The sequence below is a fragment of the Haliotis rubra genome, unplaced genomic scaffold, assembly GCF_003918875.1.
Source record: "Haliotis rubra isolate DU_JTF1 unplaced genomic scaffold, ASM391887v1 Scf92, whole genome shotgun sequence".
NCBI classification, from domain to species: Eukaryota; Metazoa; Mollusca; class Gastropoda; order Lepetellida; family Haliotidae; genus Haliotis; species Haliotis rubra.
In genome coordinates, this window is record NW_025767657.1 from 740315 (window position 1) to 757096 (window position 16782).

At 43.2% G+C, this 16782-nt stretch overlaps 1 long non-coding RNA gene across 1 annotated transcript; it reads right to left on the reverse strand.

Annotated features, from left to right (window-relative positions):
* Positions 1-2488: 2488 nt before the first annotated feature.
* LOC124264365 lies at positions 2489-13950 on the reverse strand. Its single transcript, XR_006895115.1, has 4 exons — positions 13893-13950; positions 10280-10424; positions 8613-8758; positions 2489-2634 (listed from the first exon to the last, which is right to left on the reverse strand). It is a non-coding gene; the product is annotated as an uncharacterized LOC124264365 (long non-coding RNA).
* Positions 13951-16782: the final 2832 nt, after the last annotated feature.

Sequence of the window (16782 nt, forward strand, 5' to 3'; positions counted from 1 at the left end):
TGCATTGAAGATTTGTGCATCTGAAATATGACCCATATAAATCTGTAATTAGCATCTACAAGGGCCAACAGGACAATGGAGAAGAAACCCTTGTAGTTGTGGTAGAGGCTTCCACTACTATGTGGCTTGCGAATCGTGATGTGTTTTCCATCGAGGGCACCAACAGCATGAGGGAGATGGTCTTCCAATCCCCTTGAGTGACAGGACATGCAATTACTGTATCCTTGTAGTGGTCTACGATGGCTTGGCACACCTCTGGAAGAAAGATGGCTATGGTGGGTCTTGACACTCTGAAGTGGTAGGAGAGGGAGGGGTACTTGTCTCCAGAGGCTAGGTGCCTTATAATAACTTATGGTAACTTCAGACCAGGGTGCAGAGCTTCCTGAAGTTGGTGCCTTTTTTGGTAAGTCTGGGAGACAGGGAATTAAGCAGTTCATCAAACATATCAGGAGGCATTCGCAGTTAGTTGAAGAAAGTAGACGTGTCTTCGAATCTGAGGTCAGATAGAAGATTGTCATAGTTTCCAAAGTTCAATCTTCTTTCCAACCTCAACCCAAAACCGTTTCTGCTTTCTTCTTTTTGGTGCCTGGTTCCTTCTGTATTGATAGATATCTGTCTCCAATCCCATATGTTGTTGCAGCAGAAGAGTTAGTTGTGCAGCTGTGATCATGTTGCTAGATAATAAGAATCGGCTGTCATCGTCAGCTTTTATAGCCCAGAATCGGGACTATTTTGTTGTTTGGAGGCCGATTTTACGTGTTTTACTCGGCAATTATACTTACTTTACTCGGCGTCGATCCGCAATCTTCGCGTGTAATCGGCAGATACGGCAATGAGTCTTCTATATCGTAAACCTTACATCACTGTGTCGGCGAGCATCGTGAGGAATCGGGAGTGAATCGTAGATATATCGCCGCAGAAACGTGATTTAAACGTAGCCTATCGGCCAATACTGGGTGAAATCGTATCAACAACGGGTGCTTAATCGCAGTGTTCTCGGCATTTATACGTAAATCTACAGTCTCTTCATCGTCCATTACGTAGGTTTACCGTTGATACTACGTAGAAAAGGAAAATATAAACAAAAAAATGGCCGATTGAGAACGATAACGTCGTAGGTGACGAATCGGTACTAATCGGGGTAGTCATGATTGGTCGTAGCCCAGTGAAATGGGGCCATAACGAACATGTAACTAACATTGGTCAGCCAAAAATATTGCAATTTCATTGAATGTTTCATGAATGAACGCAATAAACATTCTGAGTATCACCTGAACGTTTCCCTTTTTCTGAAGGATGTATTACATGTGAATTATGCAACTCTGGTAAAAGATAATTTATGCAAAAATACATATCAGTCGTTTACTCGAGCTGATTATCTTAATTATTTGGGTCTACAGTAATATCTTGGGAAGACAGACAATGCTGAGGGCGTATGTATTTATTTTTGCAAACTCGGGGAAAGAAATGGTTTCAAATTGACAGAAAGGCCACGAGCTTGCAGGGCTGAAATGGTTCCAATTAGCCAATACTTATTGAGTATTCTGGCTCTGTCGCTTTCCGGGATTCTCATGCCCTCAGTCTGCTCTTTGTTTGCTTAGGACTCGATCTTATACAGGCGATTTTCATATATGGAGAAGAGCTGATGGTTCTTTTAAACGGCATTCACTCACAAGTACAATGAGATTCCGGCTTGAAAGATTATGTCCCATGCTGGTCGTAACTGGTGACCACATACATCGGATGGCCAGGTTCGGTTGATGTACCGCTTTGCTGCATCCCTTCCAACTCTCACGCCTTTGGCTTGAGACTGTAGCTTTTGTTGCTCATGAGTGAATACATCGTGAATACACCTCCACCCCCTAAACCCCACACCACATACGCCCCCATCCCTTCCCAGATTTCAGCCTGGACCCGACCTGGGCCCACGGCCTTGGATCCCGGCATCTCAACATATAAATAATAAATAATATATAATCTCTTGAGGTTGGAGTGAGTGAGTTTGGTTTTACGCATTTTACCCATGGGGGGATTCGAACCCGGATCTTCGGCGTGACGAGCGAAGGCTTTAACCACTAGGCTACTCCACCGCCCCTGCCTTGGGGTTGGAAGCTCTGTTGCTCATACCGTGTCAAGGAACCGTGAAGATCCGGGTTAGAATTGATCTTCAGTAACCCATGCTTGTCGTAAGAGGCGACTAACGGGATCGGGTGGTCAGGCTCGCTGACTTGGTTGACACATGTCATCGGTTCCCAATTGCGTAAATCGATGCTCATGCTGTCAATCAACGGATTGTCTGGTCCAGACCCTATTATTTACAGACCGCCGCCATATAGCTGGAATATTGCTCAGTGCGGCGAAAAACTAAACTCACTCACTCCGTATCAAGGATATGGCTCCACACACCACTGTGGGTAATAATATTAATCATTACATTGTCTGGTCCAGAACCAGTTGTTTGCCGAGAGCCGTCGTATTTGAATATTTCTGAGCTGACCGAGACTTTTTATTCCTGTCATATTGATTTGGCATGTTAGATACACAGTCAGCCAACGATGTCTATGTTGGTTCCACACGGGGGTTTCACGTTGGTAGGCCAGTTACAGATCTGCGCATCAAAGTCGAACACTAACCCTGAAAAGAAAATATAACGGTAACATCCTGAACTGGAATTTGATTTGCCATGGTCCATATGGTTCATTGTTTATTATCAGCATCCCCTACCATTCACTACCCAATACTTACTACCTATCACCTACTATCTACCCACCACGTAGCACTACCTAGTACATACCTCACCACCCACTACCCACCAGCCACCACCCCACTATCCACCGCCTACTACCCATCACCTTCTGCTACCCACCACCTACCACTAATGGTTACCATATAATACCCACCATTTACATCTCACCAACACTTACTACCTTCCATCTATTACACACCACCTACCCACTACCCACCACGTAAGCCTCCCGACCTACCCCACTACCCACTCCTGTATCATCATCACATGGAGCCTCTCCTCCCACACCGGGGCGGTGGGGTAGCCTAGTGGTTACAGCGTTCGCTCGTCACGCCGAAGACCCGGGTTCGATTCCCCACATGGGTACAATGTGAGAAGGCCGTTTCTGGTGTTTCCCGACGTGATATTGCTGATGGGGCTTAAATCCAACTCACTCACTCACTCTCCCACAGCCACTCGTCCGCCCGCAGAGCGGAAGATCGTGGGTTCGATCCCCGACCGCGTCATACCAAAATACGTTAAAATATGGTACTTGTTGGTCCCTGCCTGGCGCTCGGTATTAATGGGTACATCAAGGACTCGGAGTCAGTATAATGTGTCTGAGTGGGGTATTCATGCTTCACTGCGGCATGGTATCTCAGTGGGCTAGCACTATAAATCAGCTTCAGTCTGGGCTAGTCCAAGCAGCCGCACATACACATACACACGCATGCACGTCGTCATATGAGCGAAATATTCTCAAGCACGACGTTAAACCCAATTCACCTCACCTCACCCCACAGCCACTCACACGTGCTTACACTGAAGATAAATGGATATTCGTTCAATTGAAGAGCCGTACAATATCCACGACTCTCATAATATTGCCCAACAGCATCTGTCATAATTCGTAATGCTTCCATCAACAGGCCACACTTTGCTAAGGATCACAAAAATTCGCAACTTTACTTAAACGTTGATTTATAATTGGAAATTGTATCCATTTAAAACTGGATAAATAATGATATGGTAACACATTTTAGGAAAATAGCCACTTTAACCTTTATCATACCGGTACTAGATCCCATTGTCGGAAACACTTCAAATTTACATGAGAGTCTTATAATGGTGTAACTAAGAAAAGTCCAAAATATCATACTGATATCTTGAACGGTTCCAGAGATACAGGTATGTTTCCATATGGGAACATTGGCAGGCTCATCGTGAAAACGAAACAAAACTATTATTTTTGTAAAATATCTCTTATTTCTTTGAAATTTAGTGAACAAAACTTTCTGTAAGACATAAATCGGTGATGCAGGAATGTTCCGGGAAGAGCTAGGTAATGAAATGGATGTTAAACGATCACATAAATTACGATGATGAGTATAACGCAGTGGAATGTGTTTTCTTCCCAAAATTTCAGCGACCAAAATCATGTGGCAAGTGTTCCTGAATGTTAGTCTAGCCTTGTCAAAACTGCCCTTGAACCAGGTCATCTGGTTCTAATAGGGGATTTGGGGCGGTGGGGTAGCCTAGTGGTTAAAGCGTTCGCTCGTCACGCCAAAGACCCGGGTTCGATTCCCCACATGGGTACAATGTGTGAAACCCATTTCTGGTGTCCCCCGCCGTGATATTGCTGGAATGTTGCTAAAAGCGGCGTAAAACCATACTCACTCACTCACTCTAATATGGGATTTCAATATCAATGTTGATTCTCTGTCTGACTCCGTTGCTAAATCCTTCTGTGACATCTTTCAGCCTCATACAGCACGTGTCTGGTGAGGCCATCGATCAGGCCATACACTAGAACTAGTCATAACCAAAGATAGTTGTGATATTCTGGATGTCGTTGATGTTAGTTACAAACAGATATCTGATCTTTCAATTACTCAGTGCTCTGTCAAACATACTAAACCTAAGCAAGTGAGAAAAGAAATTAGCTACAGGAAGACTTGAAATATAGATATTAGACAGTTTTGAGCTGCTGCAGTCACTCGCTGATTCTTGTGGAGTTGATGACAAGACTGATGTGTTTACTACTTGCTTATCACGAATACTGGATAAGCATGCTCCCCGGAAGTCTAGTTCTGTTGTCATTCATCCTTGTTCTGTTGTCATATATTCCTTGTTGAACAGTCTCTTGAAGCGGATACACATTTGCCGTTTTCTTCCACGCCAAGATATGGGATATACGACAAGAACTTGATATTAGACATACTCTGCAGAATCAGGATTTCAATGAGTAATGTTTCAGTAGTACATATTTGTCTGAACTCTTCTTAACCTATCCGGAATAAATAAGATCCAAAGTTATATCCAAAGCTAAAGAAGCTTCTAGCCTGGAAGCCATACCAACATGGATATTTAAAGGTTGGATTCTCTCATCAGTCCATTATCCAATTGAGGGATGCCACGGTTCCCAAAGTTTTCAAACAGGCAGTCGTAACTCCTCTCATTAAAAAGGCCAATTTAAATCCGGAGTTAAAAAACCTACCGGCCAGTATCTAATCTGTCTAATCTCATTTCAATATGTTTGGAGAACATTGTTTCACCAAGGCTTGGAAGAACACCTACTCAATAACAACCTGCTTGAACCCTTCCAGAGTGCTTACAAATCAAAACATAGCACAGAGACTGCGCATGTTCATGTCCATAACGACGTCATGAGGGCAATGGACCAGCAGGCCCTTCTGATTTTCATCAGCCTTCGACACCCTAAACCACACCCTAATGCTTTCACACTTGGAGGAAAGACTCAGTGTTACAGGAAAGGCTCTTTCTTGGATCAAATCCTATCTGTCCGCCAGAACAGGTTGTCAAGATTGGCGAGGTTACCTCACTTCCGACAGCAGTTAACGTTGGTGTTCCGCAGGGTTCAGTTCTGAGGCCTTTGCTTTTCAGCATATATATCCTTCCAATAGGTGATATAATCAGGAAACACAGTTTGATGTTTGATCTCTATGCTGACAACAATCAGATCTACATATCGATAAAGCCATCTGAATCCACCTACTGGAATCAGTCAAATTGAAGTCTGTGTGAGCAAGGTTAGATCATGGATGATGTGAATTTTCTAAAATTAAATGACAGTAAAACGGAATTTCTACTACTTGGTTCTAAACAGAAGTTTTTGAAAGTGCCTGCAGGTCTGTTGCTTAACATTGGCTACAGCAATGTCGGAACCATTCCATCTGCAAGAAATCTTGGAATCATATTTCAATCCAGCATGTCCCTTGAAAAAGTCAAGAACTTAGGCAAAACTTGCTTCTTCCACATTCACAACATCAGTAAAATCCGCCATCGTCTTGACCATGAAACGACAAAACGTCTTATGCAGACTCTCATCACGTCACGACTGGATTATTGTAACTCCCTTTTCTTCCGCATTCCTTTATCCCTGATCACAAAGTTACAGCGAATCCAGAATACAGCAGCAAGGGTTGCAACGCGCACGCCGCAAACTGGGCATATAACACCTATCCTGAAGGCTCTCCAATGGATGCCCGTTAATTTCATGATTCAGTACAAGATATTTCTTCTAGCCCAAAACTGTGTCTATGATCAATCATCCATGTCACTATCTCAGGAGCCTTGTCAAGATATACCAACCAACCCCTTCTGTCGACCATCTTCGCCTATGAGTTCCAATCATGAAATCATCAATGGGTGATAGAGCTTTCTCTGTCTCAGCTCTTCTACTGTGGAACGATCCACCTCTTCCTATAAGGACTGTCTCTTATAAACCTTATTTAAGACTTTCTTAAAGACACACATCTTCAAGCAAGCCTTTGACTAGCTATTCTGAATGACTTTTTCTGATATCTCCTGTACAAATTACCACTGAGCAACCTGTATGGATGGAGGAAGTTAGGCGCTATAGTAATATATTATTATTATGTTTTTCAGATTAAAAATAGTATGTAGCAAAGAGGGTCCTGGTAATCCTGGCACAGTCAGGCTGGTAAGGCACATCATCAGCCCACGGCCCTTGCCCATTCTACATGCAACCCAGGAAACGCTACCTAGTCGAACCCACCAAGAACTTTCTGGAGAATATGTAGACTCCCCTCTCCCAGTTGAGAACCCGGGCATTCTCCTGATCTGCGCCAAGATATCAGGAGGTACCAAACCAAGGGCACCGAGAATAATGGGGAGGCTCATCACAGTATACTTGGAATGCAAGCGAGACCTTTCCAAGCTGAGATCCGCATATTTAGCATGCTTTTCGTGAATCTTGCCAATCACATTGCTGTCAAAAGGGACAGAAAATTCAAAAACAGTAATAAATGCATTGGTTTTATCAAGAAGGAAGATATATCATTCGAAATTAAGAATTGAACAGATCATTCGTTGTTTTTCTTATCTATTTATGCAGTTCATGTGAATATATTGATTTTAACGATGATCCTGCCAATGATTGGGAACATTTAACTTCAAATCAAAATTTTGACCTTAATTCCTGCTACCATGATAAAATGTCTTTGCCATTTTATACCTACATCATTTGTTTGTAAGGACATTTGAAAAAAAGTTTTAAAATAATGCAATTGTATTTGTAAAAAAAATTATAGAACGTTTTCGGTTGAAAACCCGTTTTTTGGCATTTTGGGACCCTGGTCAATTCTTTAAAAAAACTTCAAAGTATGATTTTGAAATGTTAGAACATTGGCAATTATCTTAAGATCAATATGGTCAAAAAGCATTAATTTATCCTCAGGAATAAAAAAAGTTACAAAGTCTTTTATGACATGTTCCCATATGGCAACATTGGCATGAAAAACGTTAATCTAACATAATGCACTTGATACATGAGTAACCATAAAAATGGTTTTCATGGCACCAACCAACCATTTTGCAAATCATGGAACGAGTCATTGACAAGTACACAACACCTGTCAATAGCAGGTACGGGATCCACAAGATGCAGTGACATACTGAAAACTTGGATCGATGCTTACAAGAAGCTTAGATATTTAAACCAAATTTGACCCCACATCATAGTTTTGTGTTGAAGCAATGATTTGATCCTTAGCAAAGTGTGAGTAGTATAATACCTCGCTAAAAGCCATGAGACATGAATCGTGCATATCGTAGCGTAACAAAAACAATTCCTCGAATCATTGGGTTTTTTTTGTAGTGTCTTCTTTGAAGTAACTTCCTTTGGGTTTGCATTGAATTAGAAACTAAATTTATATTAACCCACCACTATGGCAATTATAACATTATGAACATAAAATACACGGGTTATTTATGCTAATTCAGCAATTTAGTCATTGGAACAATTATACTGTATATTTTGAATGCTGAACATTATTTCTTGAATCTATGAAAAGAGACCATGATGTTGATATGGCCTCAAGCAGTGTATGAAATAAGGCCTGTCCGACCGCCCGATACGGGCTAGATTTCTGACGGACGGTCTTAATTTACAGCTAGCCAGCCCGATGGTCTGGTAAAAAGTTTGAGATAACATGTTAAATACATCTAAGTAAATTTCACCACATCTTAAAATCTCCGAAAATGACTGTTGTGAATAGATTGTTAGTAAATACATGTTTCAGGTTCATTAAATTATTCATTGTATCTAAGAATTGAGTTATTTTCTTTGGATCGTCTGGTCTGGTTAAATCCATTTTGGGCTAGTAACATTTTGAAGTTACCAGCCATGATGACTGGCTGGGGTTTCATACACTTACTTTAAGCAATAAATACAGAGGTCAAAGCGTTCGCTGTTCTCGTCGAATTCCCGGGTTCAATGCCAACATGGGTACAATATGTGAAGCCCGTTTATGGTGTCCAGTGATATTGCTGAAATATTGCTGAAAGCGCCGTAAAATCTCACTAGGGTGGCTCAGGTCTTTAAATATCTGTTAAGGATAGTTACCTTCGGGGCAGAAGTTGTGCCCGTAGTAGTAGCCGTTGTGACACGTGTAGTAGGTGTGGCAGCCGTTCTGGTAGTCAGGGTATCTGTGGTCGGCTAATACGTCGCAGTTCTTCACATCCGTGCACGGCCAATAGTCGGTACCGAGCCTATCAGGAGTGAAAATACAGTTGAGAGCAAGAAAAGAAGAATTTCGATTTTGTATATTGAGGTACAAAAAGCAATGGTTGTCGTTAGGATGACTGGGTGATTGAGTTTAGTTTTACGCCGCTTTTAGCAATATTCCAGCAATATCACGGCAGGGAACACCAGAAATGGGCTTCACACATTGTACCCATGTGGGGAAACGAACGCTTTAAACGCGACCCCAACGCCCCCGTTGGTTGTTGAACGCCCACACAATAACATTCTCACCACCAGTGGCGGCTGGGTAGCCTAGTGGTTAGAGCGTTCGCTCGTCACCGCGAGGGCCACCGAAAATGGGCTTCACACATTGTACCCATATTGGGAAACGCACCCGGGTTCACGGCGTGAAGAGCGAACGCTTCAACCGCTAGGCTATCCCACCACCGACTTAAAATGGGGGAGGACAGGAAACGGTGACTTCACTTCGGGTAAGGTGATGAAGAGCGAAAGACAAGAATCAAGCCGGGATTCAAATCTTCGACTGGTCTCTAGGGACTGCTCTGCACTTATTTAACCTTAAGCGCCGGATCCTGGCGCAGCTAAGAAACATAACTTGCATCCGTGATAATGATCCCTTTCAATAGGTTCCCTGGAATTGGTTCCATAGCTCCAGGGTAACCCAATTATGTATGTGGAATTGCTTTAAACGGCTGATAAGTTTTGCGCTGGAGTTGACATTTTGACTATGACTACAGATAAAGACTTGGCACAGGTGAGACAACCCTGCCGTTAACTGACCTAGTGAACATTACTTCCCCCAAAATAGACACAGTATAGACACAATGCAATCACAGTAACCTATTTAAGAATAGAGACGTTCATGGATTTTATCGTGTCATGTTGCTCTCTGGCACAGACTGTCTGGTAACAATAATCTGTTAACAGTCGATGGTACAATATATTAATGTACGCCATACGTTAAGGCCAGGACAGGCCTTCTTTTGCTAGGTGAGTAGACGAGTGAGAGTCACGCCAAGATCCTACACACTACACATACCTTTATCGACCAGTACTGATTATTGTATCGCGGTCGAGGTGGTCTGTGACGGATATTCGTCGTCAAAACATATCGCCGCATACCATCCAATGAATACAAACATCATTTTTTAATTCATGTCTTTTTGTGTTTTTTTTAGTTATTGTTTAACGCCGAACTCAGCAATGTTCCAGCTATATGAAGGCGGTCTGTAAATAATTGAGTCAGGACCAGACAATCCTATTATCAACATCATGAGCATCGATCTACGCAATTGGAATACGATGACATGTGTCAAGCAAATAAGCAAGCCTGACCACCTGATCCCGTTAGTCGCCTCTTACGACAAGCATGGGTTGCTGAAGACCAATTCTAACCCGGATCTTCACGGGCTCTGTTTATGTTAAGGCGTGAACATGTGTAGCAAACATGTTTTAGGAAACATATTTCTGGATGAAAGCTACAATCATATAACAGCTCATGAAGTAATGATTTTCTGATGACATACTTAACGCATCGCTGGTGGTCGGGGTCAAACACTTCAGTAGTATTGCATCGTATGTTGATGGCTATCCCCCGTAAACACACCAGATAGTAGAAACAGGAGTACTCGTAGATTCCGTTAGGCTGGCCAGTACAGTCAAGACCCAAAACTACAATTACAAGAATGGTATTATGAATGAGGACTATTTTTATGGATATACAACTTCTTTATTCTATATAGGCGACGTTTCGACATAGATTCTAATGTCGTTGTCAAGCAAGTGGTACATGGGAAGTAATTTTGGGTGATATATATACATGATATGTTTGTACAATAGATGAGGGATGAGGCGAAAATGAGTTGCTTATACAATAGAAGAGGTTGATAACACAGGATTAAGTAGGTTGAAAGGAAACCAGTAAAGAACATGTACATGGTTGTATATGTAAGAGATTAAGGATGTTGATGGGCAGCCAGTAGGGAATGATGTACATAGGTTGTTTACATAAGTGATAAAGGTACTGTTGGGAAGCTTTCCATGTACCACTTGCTTGACAACTAAATAAGAATCTATGTCGAAACGTTGCCTATATAGGTGACTTCGCACAAAAACACATGCAAATCATGAAAATGGCAGTTAATGTAGGGGGTGTATAAAGCCCATGTGCTTTCGTATTATATTCATTCATTTGTCGCATGAAAAGCTGTGTGAAAAATGCCACGATTGAGTGCTGCCGACCGAAATATCGCCATTGGTCGTGTTCAAGCCGGAGAAAGTTTTGGAACTGTTGCACGGCACCTAAATGTTCACAAAACAACGATATCCCGACTTTGGAGCCGCTACAACAACTTCAATTTGACCAACGATCGCCCGAGGTGGAAGGCCAGAATCACGACCCCCCTTCAAGATCGGTACATCCGGGTCCATCACCTGCGTAATCGGCATGCCCTACCAACCGTGACTGCCACACAAATACCAGGTTTGAGGAGAGTGTCAGCTCAAACGATTAGGAACCGTCTGAAAGAAGCGGGTTTACGTGCCTGTAGACCAGTTGTTGGACCTGTACTACGCCCCCTACATCTCCGCCGACGACTCAGGTGGTGCAACAACGTAAGGATATGGACTTTACAAAACTGGAGGCGCATCTGGTTTCTGATGAATCCCGTTTTCTTTGCAACATCACGACGGAAGAAAACGTGTGTATAGGAGACGTCATGAACGTTTTGCGCCCATCTGCGTCCGACAGGGGACAGATTTGGCGGAAAGCGATTATGGTTTGGGGATCCATCTCATACAACCAGAAATCAGACTTGGTGATCGTTGAAGGGAACCTGAAAGCCCAACGTTACATCAACCACGTATTACAGCCTCACCTTCTCGATTGATTGACCAACAGACACAGATTTTTCAGCCCAGACACCGGTCTCATACTGCGTTGCAACAATGAACTTTCTGCAGAATTCCAGCGTCAATGTCTTGCCATAGCCCTCTAAATCACACCAGACCTCAACCCTAACGCAACACCTGTGGGATACTCTGGATTCGACGGCGTGCGTCAACGTCAGCCGCCGCCACAGACGCTGCAACAGCTCGGCGTTGCACTGCAGGAGGAGTGGAGGCCATTCCCAGGAAAGAATCCGGCGTCTTATCCGTTTCTTGTCCAGGAGATGCCGTGCAGTGATTGCAGCTCGTGGTGCTCATACGAAGATACTGAGAGAGAGAATAAAGAAGTTGTATATCCATAAAAATAGTCCTCATTATTCATCTACCCAACTTCTAGAATGCCAGTCAAAGAAGTGCAAGAATGTTATTGCATTATTCACATATTAAAATGCAGATTCAGTCAGGCTGGTATGTTCATCATCAGCATTTTACAGATATAACACATTCATGCAGCAAGGAGGGTTCGAGTGTTCCTGACAGTCAGACTTGTTAGGTTCATCATCAGCTCAGGCTAGACATGGGAATTCTCTCAGGAAGTGTTGCCTAGTCGAAATCACCAAGAACTTCCCGGAGAGTATGGTGAGTCCCCAACACTGCAGCCTTCTGCATTACCCAGAGAGTCAGAAGGGCTGTGCTCCCGGTGGAGAACCCGGGCACTCCCCTGATCTTCGCCAAGGGCACCGAGAACAATGGGGAGTCTGACGACAGTGTACTTGGGATGCAAGCGAGATGTTTCAAAGGCAAAGCCCGCATATAATGCTTTTCCGGAATCTTGTCAATCACATTGCTGTCAATAGGGACAGATTAAATTTTAAACGTATATAAATTATCATAATGATCATAGGACACTGCAGTCAATATAAGTATTATCAATATGTCAGTAACACAAATCAACATTAATTCATTCACATTAGTAAGGTCAAACTGAAGCAATTAGATTATATCCCATCATTGGCACCTGTACGGTGGAATGTCAAAAGAGAATCATGGAACAGATATACGCTTGCGAAAATGAACAATAAATAAATTCTGTCATGAAGAGCCTCCACGCTTATCAAACCGCGCCTGTTATAAATGGTACATTAATGCGACTGACGGAAGAGTGAGGGTGATGGAATCTTTTGTCTGACATGAATCTTTGTGTGAGTGTGTCAACACCCAGAACTTTCTGTTTCGTCCAGTTGACACCAGAAGAAGAACAGCATAAGAATTTTTTGTCTTGACCATTTTTAACTCCGGATGCTTTCTTAGTCTAATTTGTATTCTGCCCGTAGTTTGTCCTTTACATGGGCACTAGGAAGTATTGCTCTAGCCTGCATCCCTTAGTATGCAAATGCTTGACCATCCACAGTATGGTCATTGAACATATTGCCCAGATAGACTGATTGATCCTTCCTCTTCTTACTTGTCACGTTTCATTCCAATCAAGAGGGGCCTAGGGGTAGCCTAGTGGTTAAAGCGTTGGCTCGTCACGCCATAGACCCAGGTTGGAATCCCACATGGGTACAATGTGTGAAGCCTATTTCTGGTGTCCCCGGCCGTGATGTTGCTGGAATATTGCTAAAAGCGGCGTAAAACCAAACTCAGTCAGTCAGTCCTATCAAGAATGTTGCATTTGTCCATCCGGATGGAAAAAGTTCATTGCAAGGTCATCCATCATCGGATGTTAGGGATTGGTGTCTGAGAGGTCAAGGATAATAACATTTGAAAATTAAAAGAATCGACTTTAAATATTCCTCTTCTAATGCAAATTTTTAGTGTTTCATGTAATATATCTGTTGCAAACCAGATACCGCCTTGGCAAAATATCACGGCGTTCACACATTGGGGAATGTTTACAAAAGGGTTCCACCAGGTCATCCATCATCGGAGGACAATGATATAAAGTGACAACGTAGATGGATGTAACTGATTACATCAAAGCCTGGCAGGTTATAATTTAGACAAAATATACGATGAAATACTTGCCATTTTAGAAAGTGGTCAAATGTAAGCAAAAATATTTGGGAAGTAAAATACTAGAATCTGTATAAAAGAAAGTGTAATCGACTTTAAATATTCCTCTGTCTAACACAGACAAATAATCAGAGTTGGGATTGGAACTTCACGAACTCTCCGGCTGCCAAAGGGAGGCTCTCTGTACAAGAATGTGCAAACGTCCAATGCTTGATTCTGCTTGTGTAGATGACCTACCTGTTGTACCAATAAAAACAGAATTAATTCCGGTCGCAGTAGCATTTTGAGATAGTATCAGAAACGCGTAGTGTATCTGTCTGTTACAGGGTACCGTGCAAAAGTAACGGATGCAGCATTTTGAGAATGCAGCATTTGGGGGCTGCACCCCTCCCCACTATGGATCCGCCTGTGTATTAAGTGTGAATTGGTGAAGAATCTTTTCAAGGCTCATAACCTGTATATTTAACAGAAGACATGCTTCTATGTGGCTACCATATTGCAATCAACCTGTTTGTCAAATGAGCACGAGTGGGTTCTCCATTGTTGTCAATAGTAACCATGGTCAGTTCTATGAATATGATCCAATATGTCGTGAACAGCCAGCTGCGATTCAACAGGAGAATATAACACATACCATGGCTAGCCCTCAGTCCAGACTTGTCACCCATCGAACATGTCTGGGATATGCTTGACTGTCCATAACCACCGACCACTCACAACGAACTTGGCTCTGCCCTGGGGTATGCCTTGTGGTATCTGGGATTGTCTTGAGAATAGAGGCGGATATTATTGTGTTTCACTTGTCATCGTAAACGACGTCATGGACAATATAGGGCGCTTTGGCCAATCATCTAACAGAATCTCTGGTCATGTGACGTTTAAGGACCGGTGCAAATCTCAGTCAGATGCCACTTTTAACTATTTATCTAATTAAAGGTATAAAATATTACTAGTTGTAACTCCTTTTGTTGAATATCCGTTATAACATGGTTATGTCGATACATAGCTGAAACATCTTTCTGCGACGATAAATCAAACGTCACTCACTCCATATCTTCATGTGAGCGTTATGGACTTTCCAGTATAGGGATATGTATAACTATGGCGAGGGTGCAGGATCGTGACAAATGTTTAGAATTGTGACGAGTGAAATCATGGCGTGTGTATAGGACAAAAGTGTTGCATGAAGAATATTTCGCCTTATTTAATAATACCTTAATTGGCTAACGCCCAGGACATCCTTAAGGGCTTCATGTGTTTGGAATCTAACCCGAAGTAGCTGCATAATTATTGGTTGAGGTTCAGTTCAGGGAGGTAGGATGAGTTAAGGAGAGATGCAGTGAGGTGAGATGCAGTGAGGTGGGATGAGTTGAGGTGAGATACAGTGAGGTGAGGTCAAGTAGGGTGAGATGCAGTCAGGTGAGGTGAGATGCAGTCAGGTGAGGTCAAGTGAGGTGAGATGCAGTCAGGTGAGGTCAAGTGAGGTGAGATGCAGTCAGGTGAGGTCCAGTGAGGTGAGATGCAGTCAGGTGAGGTCAGTTGAGTTGAGATGCAGTAAGGTGAGGTCAAGTGAGATGAGATGCTGTCAGGTGAGGTCAACTGAGGTTAGATGCTGGCAGGTGAGGTCAAGTGAGGTGAGATGCAGTCAGGTGAGGTAAAGTGAGGTTAGATGCAGTCAGGTGAGGTCAAGTGAGGTGAGATGCTGTCAGGTGAAGGTCAAGTGAGGTTAGATGCAGTCAGGTGAGGTCAAGTGAGGTGAGATGCTGTCAGGTGAGGTCAAGTGAGGTTAGATGCTGGCAGGTGAGGTCAAGTGAGGTTAGATGCTGGCAGGTGAGGTCAAGTGAGGTAGGTGCAGTGAGGTGAGGTCAAGTGAGGTAGGTGCTGTGAGGTGAGGTCAAGTAGGGTGAGATGCAGTGAGGTGAGGTGCAGTCAGGTGAGGTCAGTGAGGTGAGATGCTGTCAGGGAGGTCAACTGAGGTGACATGTTAAGTGAGGTCAAGTGAGGTAGGTGCAGTGAGGTGAGGTCAAGTCAGGTGAGGTCAAGTAGGGTGAGATGCAGTGAGGTGAGGTGCAGTGAGGTGAGGTCAGTGAGGTGAGATGCTGTTAGGTGAGGTCAACTGAGGTGACATGTTGTTAAGTGAGGTCAAGTGAGGTAGGTGGAGTGAGGTGAGATGCAGTCAGGTGAGATGCTGTCAGGTGAGGTCAAGTGAGGTAGGTGCAGTGGGGTGAGGTCAAGTGAGGTGAGATGCAGTCAGGTGAGGTCAAGTGAAGTGACGTCAAGTAAGGTGAAGTAGGTGAGGTAAGGTCAAGTGAGATGACATGTAGTCAGGTGAGGTGAAGTGAGGTGAGGTAGGGTAGTTTATGAGAGGTGAAATAGGTGAATTGAAGTGAGGTAATTTGAGGAGAGGGGAGGTGTCGTGAAGCAAGGTGAGGTGAGCGGAGGTTAAAATTCCATTCTGGATTATTCCACTAGCCACTAGCATTCAAGTACGTATGTACATACGTGTGGCTGCTGATCATGTAAATTATCTCTTTATAGTGTGCTGATATACCATGTCATAGCGTAACTCGGATACATCCATTAGACGCTGTGTACTGGCTCCAAACACACTTCACCCGCGAAGATCCGGGGTAGAATTGGTCTTCAGTAACCAATGCTTGTTATAAGAGGCGATTAACGGGATTGGGTGGTCAAGGCTGGCTGATTTGATTGACACATGTCATCGTGTCCCTATTGCGTAGATCGATGCTCATGCTGTTGATCACTGGATTGTACGGTTCAGACTCGATTACTTACAGACCGCCGCCATATAGCTGGAATATTGCTGAGTGCGGCGTTAAACAACAACCAACCAGCCAAACTCACATGGCCGTCTGCCCCAGTTTAATATCTCTATATCTGAGCGCCGGAGTTACATAAAGTACCATTTTTTAACTTTCTTTGGTACAACGTTGTCGGGATCGAACTACCGCCATTCCGCTCTCCGGCTGACGCCTTGTCCACTAGACTATGGTAATCAATTAATCAAGTGTAAAATTCAAATGTGTTCAATAACACATTGGGAGAACACATACACAAGTTATTATACTTTCTTTGTAAGCAAACACGAACAAAAATCGGTCCGTCA